The sequence below is a fragment of the Cryptomeria japonica genome, chromosome 3, assembly GCF_030272615.1.
Source record: "Cryptomeria japonica chromosome 3, Sugi_1.0, whole genome shotgun sequence".
Taxonomy (NCBI): Eukaryota; Viridiplantae; Streptophyta; class Pinopsida; order Cupressales; family Cupressaceae; genus Cryptomeria; species Cryptomeria japonica.
The window spans coordinates 312,373,904-312,397,141 of NC_081407.1; the positions used below are offsets into that span (position 1 = coordinate 312,373,904).

At 40.9% G+C, this 23,238-nt stretch overlaps 1 protein-coding gene across 2 annotated transcripts in view; it reads right to left on the bottom strand.

The window, feature by feature from the left end:
- Positions 1 to 23,238, bottom strand: part of LOC131047970 (uncharacterized) — a 223,419-nt gene that overhangs the window by 122,032 nt on the left and 78,149 nt on the right. The window lies entirely within an intron of this gene.

Below are 23,238 nucleotides of genomic sequence, written 5' to 3' on the forward strand. Positions count from 1 at the left end.
CCAGAACCCCGAGGTTCCAAAGTTCCCTCCTAGCCCTTCTTCCTTCTTTTCTCGGAACCCCAAGGTTCCAAAGTCCTCTTCCTCGCTTTTAATGCTCCGATAGTTTTGGTGACTTGAGCACTTTCTTTTGTGGAGCCACAAGGGTACATTAAGTGTTTTTGGCAGGATTTCCGTCAGGGAGGTACGGGGCCATGCTTGGTGACTTATGTCATGTCTCACTTTGGAAGGTTAGTTAGTCCACCTTCCTCAGAGTTGCCTTTGGTGGTATGGCTAGGTTGCTTGCATGTACATGCCAAGTGCATGCACTTCCCTGCACTTCCAAACTGACATGCAGGGGTCATGATCACCATTGTAACCCATTTTTCTATATAAGGCTATTAAGCCTCATTGTAAAGGGTTCTCTCCCTGTTGGCTTGAGCTTTCTTATACTCTTCTCTTCTCTTAAAGACTTGTAATTATTTTTTGCATTTCTGCAACTGTAAGATTGGCTTTTCGCTTTATGATTAATTGAAAATCACCATTCTTGCCTCCTCCTAACCGATGTATGTTGTGTATGCTTTCTTACCTTCATCATAGGTGTATGTCTTGTGGCTTTTCTCTCCATATATGTTGTGTTAACTTGTTTTCTGAGTGTGACTTGTGGGAATCCTTCTCCCCTCTTGACACTTAGCAAACCCTAACCTCCATACATGCATTTGGGTCACTTATGCAATTGAAGTTGTGCATCTCTTAGGTTTTTTAGTTGGTTCCTTGTGCCATTTCGGTAGGGAGAGAAACAATCTCTTATCTTGGTGCATAACCTCCTTTCATTTCACGCATCCTAACTCCCCTTTACCACTGCAAATTGTTAGGATAGGCTTAGGAGTAAGTTTTGAAGTGTTGAGTTGGTTCAACACCTGCATTGGATTGAGAAGGAAGTAGGCCTTCTCTAGAGACTCAACCCCCCTTGCGCAAGGTCCCACACTTCGGGGTTGTTTCCATGTTTCACAAGGTTGCTGAGTTGATAGCTCAGTAAGGGTGCAAGCTTTTGTGATAACAGTTTTTGGCACGCCCAATGGGACTTTATTCAATTCACATGCTAAGGATCTAGTGCTAATTCTTAGTGTTTTAGCCTTTAGAGGCAGTCATCTCTGAAGCACTTGGCGACTCTACTCAAACACCAGTTCGTGTTCACACAAAGTTCATAACTCTGGGACCCCGGAACCCCCAAGTTCCCAAGTCATCGTAACTCTACTAACCCTGGAAATCCGGAACCCCCAGGTTCCGAACTCCCGAACTTCCTCACTCTGGACATCCGAGCTCTAGAGGTGCCGAATTGGTCATACTCTGAACCTCCGAACTTCCGAGGGCAGTTGCAGATTTCATGCCCATAATTCATACAAGGGCGTCTTCTAGGGGCAGTTTCCAACTCGTAGAGCTCCCATCTGCAGGCTCTAGAAGGAGGAGAGGCAAACCTTCATTGTCACCAATCAAGGGTGTCGAGGTTGTAAACACTCCATCTCCCAGGTCTCATTCTACTCCTCCATTTACAAGACCATTGCTATCAAGGGCTCCCACCACTCATATCAATAGACCATTGTTCCGCAAGGCTAGAAATCAGGTTTTCGTTACCTTCAACAAAGGGAGTCCCCTTATTTTGACTTAATGGAGTGACATATCAGTGGCTGCGTTGAAGAGTATACCATACTTCACTAGTGAAACAGCTACTACCCCCATTGAGCACAATCAAGACATTGCAAACATCTGCTCCGTCCATAATATCACTCAAGATAATGTTGTTGTTAGACTCTTAGCCACATCTTTGAAAGGCAAAGCCTTGCAGTGGTATAGAGGGTTGTCGTCTAGCTCCATTCACAATTGGGACGAATTGGTGGAGAGGTTGTGCAGCCATTTCAAAGACAAAAGTTATCACCTATCACTTGTGGAGCAATTAACTACGATCAAGAAGGCACCCCACGAGTTCATGGGAGACTTCAACTTCAGATTCCATAAGACATGGAATAGGATTCCCACTCTAGTGAAGCCGTCTCCAAATCATGCCTTCTTGTATTATCTTAGAGCTCTCAACAGCGATATAGCTGTCATGATCCAATCAATGGGTGGAGCCTCTCTACCGGGCGCATATGACATAGCCATAAGAGCAAAAAATTGTTTGATTCAGTCTGGGAAGATAGCTCCAAGGCCTCCAATGCCTCTCTTCCCAGAGGCTCCTACTCAACAACCCACCTTGGCTCCTATTGCCATGGCTCCGGCAGGGCAATCAGCAACACCCTCTACATCCTCCAATGAGCTCCATGAGGTCAAGGCTCTATTGCAAAACTTTGGCAATGAATTGGTGACACTGAAGAGGCAGCAAACTCAGTATAGCAGACCTTATCAGTCACAAGGTCAGAATTATCAGCAAAATAGGCCGCCCTTTCAAGGGCAAAACCAATGGAGCAATGCCAGGCCGTTGAATAGTGCGAACCTCGCAACCGCAAGCAACTCAAAGCCGATAGTTCCAATGCAAAATAACCTCGCCCAAGAGCAAGACTGGTGTCAACCATGTAATCAGCCACACAACCAAGGTGTATGCCAAAATGGAGGGTTTGTCCAAACTTTAGTAGTGCAAGATAAGCCGACCACCTCTAGACAAAAATATGACCCAAATCAGCCTAGTGTTGGCACTCAGACTCACTTACACGGTGACTCTACCTTCGTCAATTGGCAGGAGGCAGAATTTTGTGGTTTGAACCAAACAGGTGGTGAGTCCATGTTGCCGTATGCAAGGTCAAAGAAGAGAGTCATGGAGGTTGCCTCACCTTCAACATTGGCCCAAGCTCCAGCACCCAAGGTAACCGTCCATGATACAAGCCAAAGCACCATGCAAGGGAACAAGAGGGAGGAGAAGGTCCAAGTCGTCCAAAGAGCAAAGGCAGACCTTGTAGTTTCAAAGGGGCCTCTAAAGTCAGTTGGTGTTCCTTTCAACATAGTTGATCAGATGAAGAAGGCCAACCCCAACATCACTATGTGGGAGGCCCTTTCAATCCCATCTCAAAGGGATTTGCTTAAAGAGGCATTGAAGGAAGTCAATCAGTCAGGTGATGAGGCAGTAGTCAAAGAAAAGGCAATCTCCACAAGTTTGGTGCAACCCAAGGAGGAGGAAGATTCAAGCAAGATCAACAAGCCTCCGCCTTTCTATCTCTCCTTAATCATAGGAGATAACTTGGTTCACAACTGCATGATAGATTCAGGACCCAGTAGCTCAGTCATGCCTATGAAGGTAGCTGATCTTCTTGGCATAGAATATGAACCCGTGACCAAAGGGGTGGTCCAGTTAGATGGCACTTCTATTAAGACAGTAGGGGTGGTAAAAAATTTGAAGTTAGCCTTGCATGCATGCCTTGGTTGCACTGTCTTGCAAGACGTATCAATCATCGACCTCCCTGCCTTCTCTGTAATCTGCCTATCTAGAGACTTCAGACCCAAGATAGGTGGGTACCTGTCTTCTGACTGGTCCCATATACTATTTCGAACAAGGTATGGTACCAAGGTCACCATAAGGGCAAACCTCATTGCCCAAAACCACATTGAGCCCTACACCCCTAACCCTATGAACATGAATTGTACTTTGCATGAAGAGGGGGAGGAGTGTGTTGTCCGTGAGCCTGCTACTCTCTTGCAAGAGGTTCCTAATTGCTTGTTGGACGAATGGGCCAATGCTTTTCAATTTGATCCATTAGCTGAGACTGAAGAGACTGGGCTTGGCACCTATTGTATCCATGAAGAGGATACTCCTTTCCCTAACCTCATCAAGACACAAGGAGATTCAGAGGGGTTATGGAACATGTTTTTTAATGGTTCAAGAAACAAGAATGGTGCAGGCGTCGGGGTGATGCTTGTTTCTCCTGAGCAAGAGAAATACTTCTTCTCTTTTAGGCTTCAATTTGGTTGCACCAATAATGTCGCCAAGTATGAAGCCTTGATCTAGGGTCTCCAACTTGCACAAAGCAGAAAGATCAGATCTTTGCAAGTATTTGGAGATAGCGAGTTGGTTGTTAACCACATCCGAGCCCAAAGTGTAGCAAAGAACAACCTACTCAAATCATACAAACACAGGGTTTGTGATTTGATTGAAGGATTTGAGGCAATCAATATCTAGAGCATTCCTAGGGGTCAGAACAAGCATGTTGATAGGCTTGCAGCAATTGGTGCTCAGTTCGACATACCAACGCATGTTGCAAGTGAGAAGGAGCAACACATCAAGCTTGTTGTGAGGCCTGCTGTCCCAGACAATCAAGAGAATTGGCAAGTGTTTGAAAGCGATCAGCAGATCGTCAACTTCTTGCAAAATGAACCAGAGTTTTCTGTTAAAAATCAGTCTACGCTGCGAGACCAGTATGGAGATCAAATCATGCAGCTCAACTCCAACAAGCTACCTAAAGGTCTAGTTACCTTGGAAGGCATTTTCAACTCGGATGATCAGTTGAGGAAGAAAATGAACTTGGCTGCAAAGAGGGGTGATTACAAGCCAGTTGTTGTTGTTGAGGGTAGTCCTTGAGCTTGGGCAAGGTGTGTTCCTCAACCGAGCAAGAGGCATTTGTTGAGCTTTGCCAGCAATATGATGACATAGTTGCTTGGGCCTATGAAGACTTGAAGGGTTTTAACCATAGAAACGAGACTCACCCAGACTCGCCCAGACTCGGCGAGTCTGAGTACGAGTCAGGCCCGGCAAGCACTCAGACTTGTCCCAGTTTGGCGAGTAAACTCGCCAGACTCGCCGAGTTGGCGAGTTTGGCCCAAACTCGCCAAACTTGGCAAGTCCCAAGCCCCAGACTCGGTCGGCGTCAAGCCAAACAAAAAACACCAAAAAAATTATTTTGCAATGTTTTTTAAGTCCGTTTTTTTTTTATAATTATCTTCTATCCCTAAAAGTGACTTTCATTTCATTCACTTGCAAAAAAAGGAGGAGTAAAGTGAGTTGGGAAGAAAAACAAGGGTGCATAGAAGAAAAACCAGCAAGGAGGAAGCTCAAGTTTTCTTCAATTTGTCACATTGGAGCTGCATTGTGTTTCGATTTGGTGCATCAAGAGTTGGATAGGAAGACATTGCAGCTCGTTTCAAGCTTGTTGTAAGAGGTACGATTGTTTTTTTGAAAATTAGTTTGTTTCTTGTATGCAAAAATTGCATTTTCTATTCATTTTTTTTTGAAAGTTTTACATTTTCTTTCAAAATCTTTTGTATGTTTGTATGTAGCATGTAGTATGTAGTTGTAGTGTTGTACTATGTAAGGTTTGTAAATTTCTTTTTTTTTAAAGTAGGGTTTGACAAACCCTACTTTAGTTATTTTGAATGTATGTAATATGTATTAATTTTATTTTGTATTTTGTAATGTTTTATTGCAGCAAACTTCACTTTATTATTTGCCTCAACTTCAAGTTTCACAAAACTATCCTAAAATGTCTACTTCAGCTTCTAGACCTCCCATTAGAAAGGACCCTGCTTGGAAATATCATGAGGATTTTCCAGGGCAAGGAAAGGGGCAAACAAAATGTATGTTTTGCAAAACAATATTCCATGGAGGTATATATAGGCTGAAATACCATATTGCTGGTGTGCGTGGACATGATGCCGAACCATGCCTAAAAGCAGTCCCTGAGGCCGTACATGAATGTTATGTAATGGTTGAGGAGATTGAAAGGAAAAAGAAACAAAAGGAGGATTGAACGGCCATTGGGAGAGAGACAGTTTTAGGAAGAGGGACACAATTAGGTTGTGTTGGAGGCCCTTCTTCCTTACCTCCATATCGTCCCACTCAGTTTGCTACTGTTGGTGCTTCCGTTTCTGCTTCTGCTTCTATAAGTGGCAGTGCCACCGCCACTTCTCATGCTCCTAGCACTAGTAGTTGTAGTGGGAGTGCTACCATTGGACCTAGGATTCGTAAATCTAGGTTGGATTCCTTCTTTGTGCCTCGCACTACTCCTGGGTCCCAATCGTCGCTTGAGGGCATGGGTTGGAACAAGGAGGTCCATGATGCTGCTAAAATGGCAGTTGGCAGGTTTTGGAGCTACAGTTGTATTCCATTCTTTGTAACCAGGTGAATGTTTTACTAACTTTTATGTTTGATAACTTTGATTGTTTTAATTTTTGTACTTAACTTATCTCATTCAATTTTTATACTTAACTTATCTCATTGAGTTTCTTTGCGACAGATCTCCTTATTGGCAACAAATGGTTGATGCCATTACCATATGCGGTGAGAGTGATTTGAGGGGACCGATTTTGTCTCAAATGGTGGATGATGTGAAGAAGGATTTAGATGAACAATGCCAGATATGGAGCACTAAAGGTTGCACCATCATAACTGATGGTTGGACGGATAGGAGAAATAGAACTCTCCTTAATTTTCTTGTTTCTTCCGAAGGTGATTGATTAATTTTAGTTTCATATAGTCTTTAATGTTTTATTTTTTATCTAATGGTTTATTGAATGATCATTGACCTAGCTTTATTTTTTTATTTCAGGGGGCACCGTTTTCATCAAGTCCATTGATGCCTCCACCCATTGCAAGAATGCCACCTACCTATGTGAGCAGATAGAGGAGGTGATTGAAGATGTGGGTGAGGAGAACGTGGTACAGGTGGTGACCGACAATGCAGCAAATTATGTTGCTGAGGTAAACTTTTGATTACAAACTAATTTTGTTTGCAAATAAATTACTATCTTATAGTTTGTACCTCCATTAATTACAATTTACAATGCAACAAATTATGTTGCTGTAGGTAGACTATTGATGGAGAGGCACCCATCTATAGTTTGGACTCCATGTGCTGCTCATTGTATTGACCTCATGTTGGAGGATATTGGAAAAATCCCATGGGTCAAGAGATGTGTAGAAAGGGCAAGAAATGTCTGCAAATTTGTATATAATCATTCATGGGTGTTGGCTCTTATGAGACAATACACAGAGCAGAAGGAGTTAGCTCGTCCAGGAATCACAAGATTTGCCACAAACTTCCTCACATTGCAGTCCATGCTTAGGTCTAAGTCTGCCTTGAGACGTATGATTGTTGGTGAGGAGTGGTCTTCCTCATCCTATGCTACCACCCCTGCACGGAAAGATATGGCAGACTGCATTTTTTATGAGCAAGGCTTTTGGGTCCCTTGTGATGAGATAGTGAAGGTAATTTTTTTATAAATTCTACAATTTAACTTCATGTATAACTTATTATATGTATTCTCTTATTTGCTCATTTTTCTGAATTACACAATATTTTCAATTTTGCAGTTTGTTAAGCCCTTGGTGGTTTTGTTGCGAGTTGCGGATGGAGATAAGCCCGCAATGGGCTATATATATGAGGGCATGGATAGGGCGAAGGAGGCCATCAGATTCGTCTATGGAGGAGATGAGAGCAAGTATGGTCCCATTTGGGGGATCATTGATAGGAGATGGCATCATCAGCTTCATAGGCCCATCCATGCGGCAGCCTATTATCTGAATCCAGCATTCCCTTTTATCCCTTCTTTCAAGGCTGATGTGGAGGTCCTTAATGGGCTATATGCAATCATGGAGAAGATGGGACCTGCTGGTACTTCTCAGATAGACCTTTTTGGAGAGCTACAGTTGTTCTCAAATGCACAAGGGGAGACGACCTCTCGTCCTGTCGCCAAAGACGGTAGGACAACTATGATGCTAGGTAAAAATAAATTGTAAGGCTTAATTTTAGTTTTATTCAATACTATATTGTAACTTGTTAAATGAGTTCATGAGTGAGACTGATTTTATTTATTTTTCTCATTTCAAACTCAGATCATTGGTGGAACTTTTTTGGCCCAGAGACACCAAATATTCAGAAGTTGGTCATTCGCATCTTGAGCCAACCATGCAGCGCATTAGGTTGTGAGCGCAATTGGAGTATGTTTGAGCACATACACTCCAAGAGGTACAATAGATTATCTGTGGAGAAGATGAATGATCTCGTCTTTGTTCACTACAACCTCCGCCTAAGAATGAGAAAGAATGCAATAGTTGACATGTCTCCTATCATTCTAGACGAGGTTGATCTTGAAGCAGAGTGGGCCAATGAAAATCAGACAACTCCTGGGACTCCTACAGCTGTATTTAGTGATGATGACATTGATTGGATCGACCAAGTAGATATAGAGGCTGAGGCTGTAGCCATGGCAGAGGAGCAAAGAGCACGAGCAGAAACAGGAAATATTGAGACTTAGAGTGACACAATTGTTCCTGATGTTGGTGAGCATGACACAGTTGTTCCTGATGTTGGTGAGCATGGCATGGTGTCACGGGGAGCGACTATGGTTGTTGAATCATCCAGGACCTACTTTAAACGCCTTCGCAGGGGGCCAGGGCGAGAGGGTGCACGGCCCTCTGAACCATAGGCTTGTACACTTGTAGTTGTATTTAGTATTTACTATTTACCTTTGGTATTTGTATGAAACATTTGATGATGATCATATGATGACATGGATTTTTTATTCCATGAGTTTTGTAATATTGTATACATTTGACAATATTTATATATCTATGTTTGTTATTTTCTTCAGCTACAATTTGGGTTTATGCTTATGTGATTGATGTATACTTGTGTATGTAATCAAATGAGCCGAGTTTAATGATGTTTTTGTGTCTTTAAGGTGTATTCAATAAAGGGTGTCTGAAACAAGTTTTAAATCTTTAAAAATCTCTAAATTTCTTGAGTTTTTCACTTTCCCAAGTCCAGCCGAGTCTGGAGCCGAGTCTGACGCCTAGTCCGAAGTCCGAGTCCGAGTCGGCCTTGCCGAGTCCGAGCCGAGTCCGAGTCCCGTTTCTTTGGTTTTAACCCTAGCTTAGCCCAGGATACCATAGAGCTAAACCCGAATGCAAAGCCAGTTACACAAAAGCAAAGGCCAATAAACCCAAAAATTGAGCCACTAATGAGGAAGGAGTTGACCAAGCTGATAGAAGCCAATATCATCTTTTCTATCAAGCACTCCACCTAGGTGGCCAACCTTGTCCCTGTAAGGAAGAAGAATGGGGAAATCAGACTATGTGTAGACTTTAGGGATCTCAATGGAGCCTCCCTCAAGGATCACTATCCCCTTCCCTTTATGGAGCAGATTCTCCAAAAGGTCAGTGGCTCAAAAAGATTTTCATTCTTCGATGGGTATTCAGGCTACAATCAGATCATGGTCCAAGAATTAGACCAATACAAGACTGCATTTACTACTAAGTGGGGTACCTATGCTTATTGTAAAATGCCCTTTGGGCTAACTAATGCAAATGCCACGTTCCAAAGAGAAATGGGCATGGCTTTCAAGGGTGTATTAGCAAAGTTTGTGCTTGTATACCTTGATGACATAACTGTTTATTCGAAGAATGCAACTGACCATCTTGGTCATCTTGAGCAGGTGTTCATGAAATGCAGGGAGTATGGTGTATCCTTGAACCCTAGCAAGTGTGTATTTGGTACTGATCAAGGAAGATTGTTAGGACATATCGTATCCAAGGAGGGTTTGACCATTGATCCAGAGCGAGTGGAGGCTATTCTTTCTCTTCCACTCCCCAATCACAAGAAAGGATTGCAAAGTTTCCTTGGTAGGATCAACTTTGTGAGGAGGTTCATTCCCAACCTTGCCACCATGGTAAAACCCCTCACTTCCATGTTGAAGAAAAACTTGGCTTTCAGTTGGACCAAGGAGGGAAGGGCCGGTTTCGAAGAGATCAAACAAGCAATTGCTCAGGCCCCTACCCTTGTCAATCCTAATTACGAAAGGGATTTTATCCTCTATACCTTTGGAGGAGAATCCAGCATTTCATTTGTCCTAACACAGTTGAACGATGACAATTTAGAGCAAGCTATTGCTTTCTTTAGTGAGGGGCTAAAGGACTATGAGCTTAAATATAGCTACATAGAGAAACAGGTCCTCACTGTTGTAAGGGCATTAAAAAAGTTCAGACACATGTTGTCCAACAACAAGATCCAACTCTTAGTTCCGCATGCAAGTGTCAAAGATTTCCTTCTAAACTAGCACATCAGTGAGAAGAGGGTTGGGTGGATAACCAAGGTCATGGAGTATGACATCATTATCAAGATCACCAAGCTTGTAAGAGGCAAGGGCCTAAGTGAACAGCTTGTCTCATCTTCTGAGACTACTTCAAAGGTTGCCCTTCTGTTACAAGAGGATCAACCAACTGGCAACAACACTCAATTCAGTTGGGTAAGTGACATGACCACCTTCTTAATGGAAGGTAGATACCCCCAAGGTCTGGACCGGACCAGAAGAAAGCATTTCAGGTTGCAGTCCATTCCCTATGTCTTAGTGAATGGCACTCTTTTCCGAAAAGACTCCAATGGAGTCTTACTAAGATGCATCGAGCAAAACCAAGTCAGCAGATTGTTAGAGAAATTTCATGATGGCTCTTCAGGGGGGCACTTCTCTGCAAGGACTACGGCTATCAAGATAATGAGGGCTGGTTATTACTGGCCATCCTTATTTAGTGACTCACATAGATGGGTGAATAATTGCAAGAAATGTGCTCTCTTCTCTGGGAAGCAAAGATTAGCTGCCCTACCTCTTCATCCCAACCAAGCAGATCAACCGTTCACCCAATGGGGTTTAGACTTCATTGGCATGATAAACACAAATTCTAGTGCTAGTCATAAGTGGATCTTGGCCGCAACAGATTACTTCACTAGGTGGACAGAGGTAGTTGCATTGAGGGATGCCACTGAGGCCTCAATGTTGGAATTCCTTGAGGGAATTATGACAAGATTCGGTGCCCCCTCCACCATCATATCAGACAATGCCAAGGCATTTGTTGGAACCCAAATCAGTTCTTGGGCAGTTAAGCATGGTGTATAATTGAAGACATCATCCAACTATTACCCTCAGGGTAACGGCTTAGTTGAATCCTCCAACAAGAACCTCATCAGGATAGTTAAAAGGACAATTGAAGACAATTAGAGGGCATGGCATATTAAGTTGAAGACAGCCTTATGGGCTGACAGGATCACACCCAAGAGGGCAATTGGTAACTCCCCTTTCATGCTAGTATATGGGAAGGAAGCAAGACTCCCAACTTCCCTAGAGCTACCCTCTCTTGAACTAGCACATCAGCTGGAATTAACAGAGAATGATGCCATGACAGTAAGGCTAGCAGAGCTGGTGGAGCTAGAGGAGGTTAGAAGTCAGGCTATGCATACACTTGAGACTCATCAAGGGCAGGTCAAGAAAGTTTTTGACAAAAAGGCGACTAATAGGGTCTTCAAAGAAGGAGATCTAGTTCTCAAGTGGGATGCAGACAAAGCCAAAGCTGGGCGACACTCTATGTTTGATGCTATCTGGAGTGGCCCATATGTCATCACTAGTTGCAAGGAGGCCAATGCATTTCATCTCTCCAGGCTTGATAGAGAAGTTCTTCCAATCCCAGTGAATGGGATTCATCTCAAGCCCTGCTTCTGAAGACGGTGTTGATATCCATGTAAATATTAGACTAGAAGTTGTTTTGCTTTCATAAGTGCTTATGCACATGCCGCATTCCCCTTAAGAGGGTGTGCGCTCTAGTTTTCAGTTTCCTCCAAGTGATCGCACACACATGTTTTGGGTCTTTTCACGACTCAATGCCCAATGGATGTTTAAGGCTTCTGGACTTCATGCTCAGCAAGCAAGCATCCTGCAAAAATCGCCAAAAATGTTGTCATTTTATGACACCCTTGGTCCATTAGTGAGAACCGATCAGAGATATGTTCCATGGACCAAAGCGGCCCCAGTTGATCGAGGAGAGAAGAATCATGAAGTGTGAAGCGTTGCCTTGTCCAGAGGAAGTTCCTCCCTTGGCCTTTTTGTTCTTCCCCAGAACTCCGAAACCCCGAGGTTCTGAAGTTCTTTTCTCTTTGCCCTCTCTTTTCCCTTCTCCAGAACTCCAGAACCCCCAAGTTTCGAAGTTCTTTGCCCTTGTCTCCTTCCTTCTTCCTTTTCCGAAACTCCGGAACCTCGAGATTCCGAAGTTCTTTGCCTTAGTCCTTTCTTTCCTACTCCAAAACTCGGAAACCTCGAGGTTCTGAAGTTCCCTTCCTTCCCTTAGCCTTTCCTTAGTTCTCTGGAACTCCAGAACCCCGAGGTTCCGAAGTTCCCCTCCTCCTTTCCCTTTTCTTCTTCCCGGAACTCCAGAACCCCGAGGTTCCGAAGTTCCTTCTTTTTTCCCCTTTCCCGAAACTCCGCAACCCCGAGGTTCCTTTGCGCAGTTCCCCGAAACTCCGAAACCCCGAGGTTCCGAAGTTCCCTTCCCTTGCCTTCCCCGGAACTCCGAGGTTCCAAAGTTCCCTCCTAGCCCTTCTTCCTTCTTTCCTCAGAACTCCGGAACCCCGAGGTTCCAAAGTCCTCTTCCTCGCTTCTCTTCGGAACTCCGGAACCCCGAGGTTTCGAAGTTCTTTCCGCTTTTGCCTTCTCTCTCTAGTTCCTCCGGAACTCCAGAACGCCGAGGTTCCGAAGTTCCTTTTCTTCTCTTCCTCTCTCCATCTCGGAACTCCGGACCCCCGAGGTTCTGAAGTTCTTTCCTTAGCCTTTTTTGAGGTTCCTTGGTCCTTCCCTTGTCCTCTCACCTCGAGAGTCCAAACTTCCGAAGTCCCCAGACTTCCTTCCGACTGGCGACACTTCCGGATGGCATGATTGACACTCAAGGTTTTTAATGCTCCGACAATTTTGGTGACTTGAGCACTTTCTTTTGTGGAGCCACAAGGGTGCATTATGTTTTTGGCAGGATTTCCATCAGGGAGGTACGAGACCATGCTTGGTGACTTATGTCATGTCTGACTTTGGAAGGTTAGTCAGTCCACCTTCCTTAGAGTTGCCTTTGGTGGTATGGCTAGGTTGCTTGCATGTGCAAGCCAAGTGCATGCACTTCCCTGCACTTCCAGACTGACATGCAGGGGTCATGATCGCCATTGTAACCCATTTTTCTATATAAGGTTGTTAAGCCTCATTGTAAAGGGTTCTCTCCCTGCTGGCTTGAGCTTTCTTATGCTCTTCTCTTCTCTTAAAGACTAGTAATTATTTTTTGCATTTCTGCAACTGTAAGATTGGCTTTTCGCCTTATGATTAATTGATAATCACCATTCTTGCCTCCTTCTAACCTATGTATGTTGTGTATGTTTTCTTACCTTCATCATAGGTGTATGTCTTGTGGCTTTTCTCTCCATATATGCTGTGTTAACTTGTTTTCTGAGTGTGACTTGTGGGAATCCTTCTCCCCTCTTGACACTTAGCAAACCCTAACCTCCATACATGCGTTTGGGTCACTTATGCAATTGAAGTTGTGCATCTCTTGGGTTTTTTAGTTGGTTCCTTGTGCCATTTCAGTAGGGAGAGAAACAATCTCTTATATTGGTGCATCACCTCCTTTCAATTCAAGCATCCTCTCTCCCCTTTACCACTGCAAATTGTTAGGATAGGCTTACGAGTAAGTTTTGAAGTGTTGAGTTGGTTCAACAACTGCATCGGATTGAGAAGGAAGTCGGCCTTCTCCGGAGACTCAACCCCCCTTGCGCAAGGTCCCACACTTCGGGGTTGTTTCCATGTTTCACAAGGTTGTTGAGTTGATAGCTCAGTAAGGGTGCGAGCTTTTGTGATTACAGAACCATAACTAAAAAAATCTTGTAATGGGAACTTTTCAGAATCAAATATAATGTTTGCAGATTAGGTATTCACTTATGATGTATAAAGGTTGCATGAACCACTCAACAAAACCTTCTAAGATAAATTTATAATGGATTCAATTGGTCTAATTTATAATATGATAAAGTGTTGTGGTCGGCCAAATGTGTCGAGTTTGTTTATAAATAAATATTTTTTAGCCAAAGGTATGAAATGTGTACAAGTTAGTCAACTATTGGTAAATAAATCTCTATTATGTAATTGTGTTTATTGTTCCTGACGAGCAGCTGTAACTTGACAGTTCCTAGGGATCGGAAATCTTAACCAACCATGGACTATTAATTATGTACTCATTTTGTGTGTCAGGGACCTGTTATCATTGTCATGTACACATTGCATATTGGAATAAATGCTTTATCTTTCTAAAGTTATATTTGTATTTGTTATTTCTATGTTTAGTAAGTGACATTCCATTTACTCTGTATGCGAGTAGCATAACTCTACCCGAGTAAACAAGTGTCATACAAAAGAGACTAAAAAAGAACGACAATGGGCCACATTAACATATTACGAGGGTTTAGAAATTGTTCTTCTACCAGGAACAATTGGGAGTCTCTCCCCCCCACACAAACAAGCACTTTAAAAATTTAATGCACAATTTTTCAAAATGCTTATCTAGTTGTCTTAACCCTAAGGTGCAAATAGGTCCCTCCTATAAACCACAACCTCAAAAAAATCTATAAATATGATAGCATACCGTCAATTGAAATCACATTCAGCAATTTGCCATTTGCATTGAGGTTGAGGAAGTCACCAACCATTTAAAATTACAGTCTTCTTTGTAACTCGTTATTCATCAAGGTAAGAGACTTGAACTCAAATCTAATGTGTTTAAAATTTCAATATTCCATTAAACAAAATGTAAATGTCAACAAAAGAATTGTATAGCTGCTTTTTTGTTTTATTTTCAAATTTTAAAGTTTTCAAATGCCATTTTTTGCTTAAAGTTTCAAATTTTCAATTCAAATTTAAAAATTTGATTTATAAGCATTCTTAGGGTTTATAAAATTATAAATGTTGTTAGTTAAAATATGTTGTTTTAGACATAATAAATGTTCTATATAGGGTTTTAAAATGTTGTTTTTTAGGTTTAAGTTTTTTAAGTTTCTTTGCATAATGATGAATTAGATAACTGACTTAACTTCTGTAACCTCCACCTCTCGTGAGATGTACGGTAAAAAAACCATAAGTAGAATCACCTATTAATTCCAACTGTTCAATATATTATGTTCTAATCACCTGATATTTTACTTTTATTACTCAAATTATTAGATAAGGTTTACATGCTTTGTTTATATCTGCTTCTATGCTATGTGTAACCTTAAATAAGAAAAAAAAATGAAATCCTTGTTAGAGCTATTGAAATTTCATTTTTGTGTCACTGAATTCTAGAGCAACATTATGACAGTCAATGTGCATCTTCTTTATATCTCTAGAAAATATATTGGGTATGTTATAGTTTTACAAAGATTCTATGGTAAAGGTGATGAGCATGACACGTCACCTACTTACTAAGACACTAAGGGCTATTAGAAACTCCAAACAAACACAAGTTATTTTATCATCTAGTGCATCATAGCCTAAGAGGAAATGTAAGGTGTCACGTATAATTCTCAACCTAGTGGCAGAGACATTTAATGTATGAATAAGAGATAAGGCTAATGATGTCATTGACAAATTCCTCTTTGCCAATGGCATTCCATTCCATGTTGCTCATTTTCCTTCTTGTAAGGAGGTTCTGGCTAAGATTATAAGAGCACAACCTTCATGTCTGCAACTAGGGGAGATGAAACTAAAGAATACTATCTTTGATAAGAACTTTACCAAGATAAACATTCTTATGAAGAAAACAGTGTTCCACGGGGACGCGTCCCCCCCCCCCTTTTTGGCCACGTCTCCGAGACAGGGACGTCTCAGGGACGGGGGGACAGGGACGCGGCGTCCCCTGCCATCCTGCCACTGCCACCGCCACCCAAGCCCCACCGGAGACAGGGAGACGTCTCCGCGTCTCCCAGAGAGACATGGAGACGCCTCCACGTCTCCTTGGAGACATTTGGGCATCCCCCCGTGACGTCTCTCGAGGGACGGGGAGCCGCCCAGATGTCTCCTGTCGCCCCCACGTATATGCAATGTTTACAATTAAAATAAAATTTTAAATGACTTTTTGGGGGGTTAAGGGGTAAACCCTAATTGGACGTGAGCCAATAGAAAAATAACACCTGAAGCCTTTAGAAAATAATAAAAGTATTTTTGGCCTCACGGGGCGCTGCCCCTTGACCCCAACTTGGGGGCGCTGCCCCCAAACCCCCATTGAAAAATATAGGGGAAACCGCGCCGATAGAAGTAGGGAAAATCTAACCTCCGAGTCTGATTAGACTCCATATAACAACACAACTTAGAAATCTTGGTATTTAGATTTAGTATTTCAAATTTCTTATACTCTCATTTGAAATGTAATTCTTATACTGTAATACTGTCATACATCTTTTCAAAACTAGTTTTTCAAGTACTATATGTATATGTATAGCTATATCAGCACCACCACCCCGCCGCCATCCCCCCGCCGTCCCCAAACTTAGGCCCTTGGTCCCCCCGTCCCCAATGCCCGTGGAACACTGGAAGAAAATGAAGATCAAATGGGTCACAACATTATCATGCATGGCTGGACAAACATTAGTCACAATCCACTCATCATTATCATGATAACATGAACAAAGGACCCAAACTTCCTTAAGGCTATTGATTGTTTGGATTTGGAACCACAAGGGGGTAAAATTTGAGTTTCACATTCTTGGAGATGCTATTGACAAAATGTGGTACACAGTGAAAATGTAGCTTATAATTTAAGATACCTATAGACACATATATTGGACCCCTTGTGTGCATGCAATAAACAATAATTTGCAAACCCACGCGTACTCACAAAGTTTCCGAGTACTCGTGGAATTTTTCCCATCTGATTTTCTAATATTAATTTATAGAGACAAGCAGCAAGGTATTTACTGAAAACTAGCCAGATTTTTTAGTGAGTACTCACCAAAACTCAATAAGTCCACTATGATAAATTGCCACTCAGGTAAAACATGTCTGTTGATATGTTTTTTATGACACCTTCAAACATAGAATAAAATACTAATTATCTTATCCTCTCTTGAACAAAATCCTCCCAAGTGCTAAACCGCATGATCAAATGGGATGACTCGAAGGTTCCGAATGTCAAGTCTTGATGTCCTCTTGGATAGACTCAGTGTGTATGATGCGATTTTGTTGGAATCACAAGGGGGACTTACATTGATACTTGAATATTTGAATGCTGTTCGAACATGGACTTTTATTTGATTTGAAAAAAAAAAGAAAAAAAGGATGAGGGTTTAAAAAGCTAGGCTAGTCTAATATAGGAATGTAAAAGACTACGAATGACTTGTTTCGCCATGCAAGGAACAACTAGGCAAAGCTGGTGCAATCTTCTAAGGAAAGCTAATGATATTCAAATCACTACTAACAATCATCAACACCATCAAAGGTATGCATATTAATGAGTAAGTAGCAATCGAAGTTAAGCTTATTTTAAAAGTTCAGGCCAACCATACACTACAACTTATAATCAACAAATTGTAAATGGTATGAACTTTAGAGTTTCACAATGAATCATCCACTATAACTTCCATCCATCTAATCACCATTAAAACAAATGAGAAGTAGACACCATGCAAAATGTTGAATCAACACATGAAATTCACCATATCCTCAATGAAAATAATATGCTTCTTCCAACAAAATCTCGACAACAATCTCCTTTTCTCCTACTCTACTCTATTTCTAATTGCCTTCTAAAATCTATTAGCTTTTGCAAATGAGAGATTTGAGCCTTATATAGAGGTCTCTTTACAATGAATGGCTCAAATTGATTCTCAAATCGATGGCCAAGTTTACAAGATAAAACCCTAATTATGGTTTGTTAGAACAAACTTCCTTTTGGCCAATGAAAAAATTACAATAATTTGGACAGATGTCCATCTAAAGATTTTCACCAATGAGAAATGAGGTTAGGTACATAAAACAATATTTGATAAAGTGCCATTTGTCATTTGCTCCTCCTTTGATGAATCAAGTATAATGTATCTGGACATGTTGATGTGGCACAACTTTAATGGTTTGAAAGTGAATAGGATGCCACCTTTGCTTGTCTTCTTTGTAGATCATTGCAAAGGATGGGGTTGAACAATATCTCTTGATTCTAAACATTTTGAACCCGTTCAACGTGATGAAGATGGTGCATATTCTCAAATTTTATCATCTGGGGTGATCAAGCAAACCTTCTAACTTTGCTTAACTCTTCTGAAACTATCTTTGTTTGATCACACTTGCTTTTTCATTTTCTAAATTTGGAATTTTCTTTCTTGTGAAGTACAGCTTGATGATGTTTGATGTAATCTTCATGATGCCTATGTTGGATCCTCCCTTTGTGCATGGTGCACTTGAATAGCTCACCTTGGTGTGGGGAAGTATCCCCATGTATATGTGGTGTATTTGCATGTAGAGTCTCTTACTGTGAAGCCATCTTCATTAATCTCTCGTTAACTGACAGTAATCTTGGATTTCCGAAGGAAATTCAAGGTTGATATTCCTGCAGGAAGCTAGAAATCAAAATACTGATTTGGAGGTGGAAAATGCTCAAGGAAATGCTTCAAAATTATTTGTTTTAGAATGTATTTCAGCTCTGATTTTATTCATAAATTTTTAATTTAATTTTAGAAATCAGAATAAACATTCAAATGGCAATCTTAGGAGCACATCATGATCTTGCAAATGACAATTCTCACAAATTGTAAAAAGAAAATCTGGTTTTTTGTCTGATTACTGAATGCTGTTTCAGAATCTCTCTCTTTTCCCATGGTGGAAGACGGTTTGGGCTTTGATCAATGATCAGCCCTCTTCCTCCTTTCACGATTTTCTTCAAATTCTCACTTTGTCAATCAAATATTTGAATGTGACTGGCTGAGCGATTTACTTCTTGCACGAATTTATCTTCCAGCTCTGCCTGAATATTTCAAAGTCCTTATCCTTCTCTAAACGATTTTGAGATGCTCTTCCTGAGAGCGAATTTGAGAATAATTCCTTTTACTGCGACTTTTGTGTCTTCCTTTTCTCCACACGAATTTGGTAGAGCAAATTATAATTTAATTTGAATTCGTTCTATTTAAATGCTTCTCTTCTTTCATATATATGCCTTATAGGTTGATAGTCGCACCCTTTCACCTCCATGATACAGCTAACTTGACAAAAAAAAGGTTTTTTTTTTGTTTTCTTTGACATACCAAGGGAATCGCACCCCCTCACTTAGCATCCTAGCCGACTTGGCAAATAAATGAGACATTTTTTGTTTTCTACCAAATTTGCATTACTTTGATTTCCTTTCCAGCCAACTTCATCCTTCTTTAAAAAACTTTTATACATTTTGCCTTTAAAATTACCCTTCCTCACTTGTGAGGGTAAATTCGCACCATGTCTCTTCTTCTTCGATTTTTAGAAGGAAAATTTAAATTCCTTCATTCCCAACAGCTAGCTTGCATCCCTTTAAGTGGGGTAATTTTGCCTTTGTCTTCCACGTTTTTGAGGGTTGACTTTCTCTACCTTCCACGTTTGTGGATGTTGACTTTCTTGCCTTCCACATTTACCTAGCTTGATTCGCACCCCTTCCATGTTTACTTAAGTTGGTGCGCACCCCATTTCCATGTTTACTTAAGTTGATGTGCACACCTTCTACGTTTGCTTGAGTTGATGTGCACACCTTCTACGTTTGCTTGAGTTGATGTGCACCCCATTCCATGCTTTGGAGGGTTAAACCTTTACTCGGGCAATTTTCTTCCTTAGAAGGATGACTTCACTTCCTTGTTTACCTAGCTTAATTCACACCCTACTTCCATGTTTTGGGAGGTTGTAATTGCACAAGGTAATTTTCCCCCTTGGGAGATTGATTTTTTTCTTCCTCATTAGCCTAAGTTATTGCACACCCCCTCAATCTAAATTTGATTTCACATAGGGCGATTTCTTTGGGGTTAATTTCTTCTTCCTTGTTTGCTTAATTTGCCGCGCACCCCCTTGTTTGCTAAGGTTGTCACGCACCCCCTTCCTTATTTGCTCACCCCCTTCCAATTTTTTGGAGGTTAATTTTTTTATAAGGCAATTAAAATTCCTTGTTTTTGGAGGTTGATGTCAACTTAGACTTGAAATCTTCCGTGTTTGGAGTAGTAAATTCACACCCCCTTGTGGTTGATTGACTTGCTAACAACTTTGACAATTCTTGCAACATATTGACATTATTGACAACTTCTTACAACCTCAAGCAATTTTGCAAAGTGACCTCAACTTGACATCTCTTACTCACTAGCAAAGGTTAACGACTAAAGAAACTATTGCCAAGCTAAACAAACTAAGACACCTAACTAAGCAAAAAGTGGGGGTCCCCATTTGCAATGGGGCGGTGTGAAAACGTCACAACAATGTCCAACACGAGTAAAAAAATTTAAGAAAAAACTCTATTTTTTGGCTTTATATATTATGTTTGTTTCCTTTTAAAAAGTTATGAAAATAGTGCGCACTGCCCCTCAACCCCACTTGGGCGATTGCCCCCAAACCCCCACGGTGTGTTGACCCTCAACCCCAAAGGGGTGTTGCCTCTAGACCCCCACCCTACTCATTTGATACATTTTGTGGCTATATTTTACATAAAATTTATATTTTTTCAAAAACATATGTTTTTTTCAAAAATTCAAGTGTATTTTAACTTGTCGAGTTTTCCCATGTTTTTTTGGAGTGCTCTTTGAGTGGAAACTTTTTGGCTTGTTGAGTACTCTCTGAGTTTAAGTTTGTGAAATTGCAACAAACAATGCACTCAAGGACATGTAAAAAACTGACTAGCTCAAACAAATAGTGTTTCATGCAAGAGATGTACAAATGTATGTCTATGATCACCACACATCACATGCACTATTGCTGTGATTTTTCCGAGGATGAAATTTTCAAACCTACTGAGACTAGATATGTGTCATACTTCATTCTCATGGAGATAATGATTGAGTTGCAAGAGCCCTTGACAATAATGGTCATGACATGGGACTAAAATAAGTGGGTAGGGTCCAAATCAAAGAAGGGGAAGAGGGCAAATGAAGTGATGAAGAGTGACACGTTTTAGGTTGATGTCACATCCACCATTTCCATCATATCTTGCATTGTCACATAATCAAAAAGGGGGGACTCCATCATATCTTGAGTTGTCACATAATCAGAAAGGGTGACTCTATTGCTCCAAGCCTTAGGGAGGCCTAGGTGTGCATTGATAGTTTGCTTGGCCAAACAAAGGTAGTTGTACAAAAGAAAGACCCCACCTTAGAGTTCTATAATGAACATCTTCAACCTATTATTTGGCAAAGGTGGAAGAAGCTCAATATGTTACATCCAGAGAAACGAAAATCGCCAGAAAATTGCCGGACTTGGACTCGTCCGAGTCTGGCGAGCCTCGCCAAGTTGGCGAGTTTGACAAAAACTCGCCAAACTCAGCGAGTCCAGTGCCTGAAACTCGGCTACAGGCTGGGTTATGTAAAATGACAAAAAAAAAAAAATTTAAAAGTTTTTTTAAAATGAATGGTCTCATCTTTGTTCACTACAACCTTCGTCTGAGAATGAGAAAAAATAGAGTTACAACATGTCAACCAATAGAAAAATAACACCCAACGCCTTTATTAAATAATAAGTTTTTTTGGCCTCGTGGGGCGATGCCCCTTGACCCCACCTTGGGGGCACTGCCCCCAAACCCCCGTCGAAAAATATGGGGGGAAATTGCGTCGATAGAAGTAGGGAAAATTTAACCTCCGAGTCTGACACTGATTGGATCGACCAGGTAGATATAAAGCCTAAGACTGTAGCCATGGCAGAGGAGGAGCGAAGAGCACGAGCACAAATAGGAGATTCAGAGGCAGATAGTGACATGAATGTTCTTGATGTTGGTGAGCATGGCATGGTGTCACAGGGAGCGGCTATGGCTGTCGAATCATCTAGGACCTACCTTAGACGCCTTCGCAAGGGGTCGGGCCCGGAGGGTGCGGCCGTGCTGGCTCCTCTGAGCCATAGGCTTGTAGTTGTATTTACCTTTGGTATTTGTATGAAACATTTGATGATGATCATATGATGACATGGATTTTTTATTCCATGAGTTTTGTAATATTCTATACATTTGACAATATTTATATATCTATGTTTGTTATTTCCTTCAGCTACAATTTGCGTTTATGCTTATGTGATTGATGTATACTTGTGTATCTAATCAAATGAGCCAAGTTTGATGATGTTATCGTGTCGTTAAGGTATATTCAATAAAGGGTGCCTGAAACAAGTTTTAAATCTTTAAAAATCTCTAAATTTATTGAGTTTTTCACTTTCCTGAGTTCAGCCGAGTCTGACTCCGAGTCCTGAGTCCGAGTCCGATTCGGCCTTGCCGAGTCCGAGCTGAGTCTGAGTCCCGTTTCTTTGGTTACATCCCACTTGTGCCCTAGTTGTTTATATGCTATAATTACGCCACGTTATATGTGTGCCCTAGATGTTTTATGTTTTAACTGAATGTTCGTGCCCTAGATGTTTCATGTATAATTTAATGATGTTTAATTGTGCTCAGTATAACGAATTGATGACTCATAATTGTTACATTAATGTTTTGATATTAACATGATGACATTTAAAATGTTTACCTTTGTTGATAATATTTTTTTGAAATGTCAAGGTTATGACAAGATTTTAGGCTAATTGTTTGAACTGGCCAAGTGTATGCGATAGTTCATCATCCTCCGAGAAGGGAGGGGAATTATCATCAAGTCGGGAGGTAAGAGAAGAGAACTCATGCCATCTGGAAACCCTAACAGTGAGTGAGTCAAGTCGTCTCATGTTGACCATGTTTTTCGTCAACCTGTCATGTCCGGTAACCCTAATTTGGTTTGTATAGGGGTTTTAGGGTTTCACAACTCTAAGTCATAGAATGGTACTTCAAGTTAGTTTGTTATTATTATTAATTTATCTGTTATTATTATTATTCTTAATAATTAAATTAAAATTTCTTTGGCTCATGTTTGATGTATGTGTGTATATATGTATATATATATATGTGTGTGTGTGTATGTGTGAATACATGTATATGTGAGTACGTATATGTACGTAATCAGTACCATGATCAATACATCCGTATACGTGTTCCCATAGACATGTATACACAAGATATATAAATTCATATATATATATAAAGATATGAATATATTATGCTTATGTTCTTTCAATGCAAGGTCCTCTTGTACAATGCATTAGCCGATTCTATTATGGCTATTTTAAAATATAGCTAAGTATATAAAAGGGGGCTTTAATATTTGAATTAGTTCAACTTAAATCATTCTTAAGCCGCTAAAGCTTATAGTGGCACAAAGCAAGGTATTGAATGTTGTCTTAATCCAATGCTTAACACAATGTCATTTTAACATTTTATCAAGCATAATCTAAGTG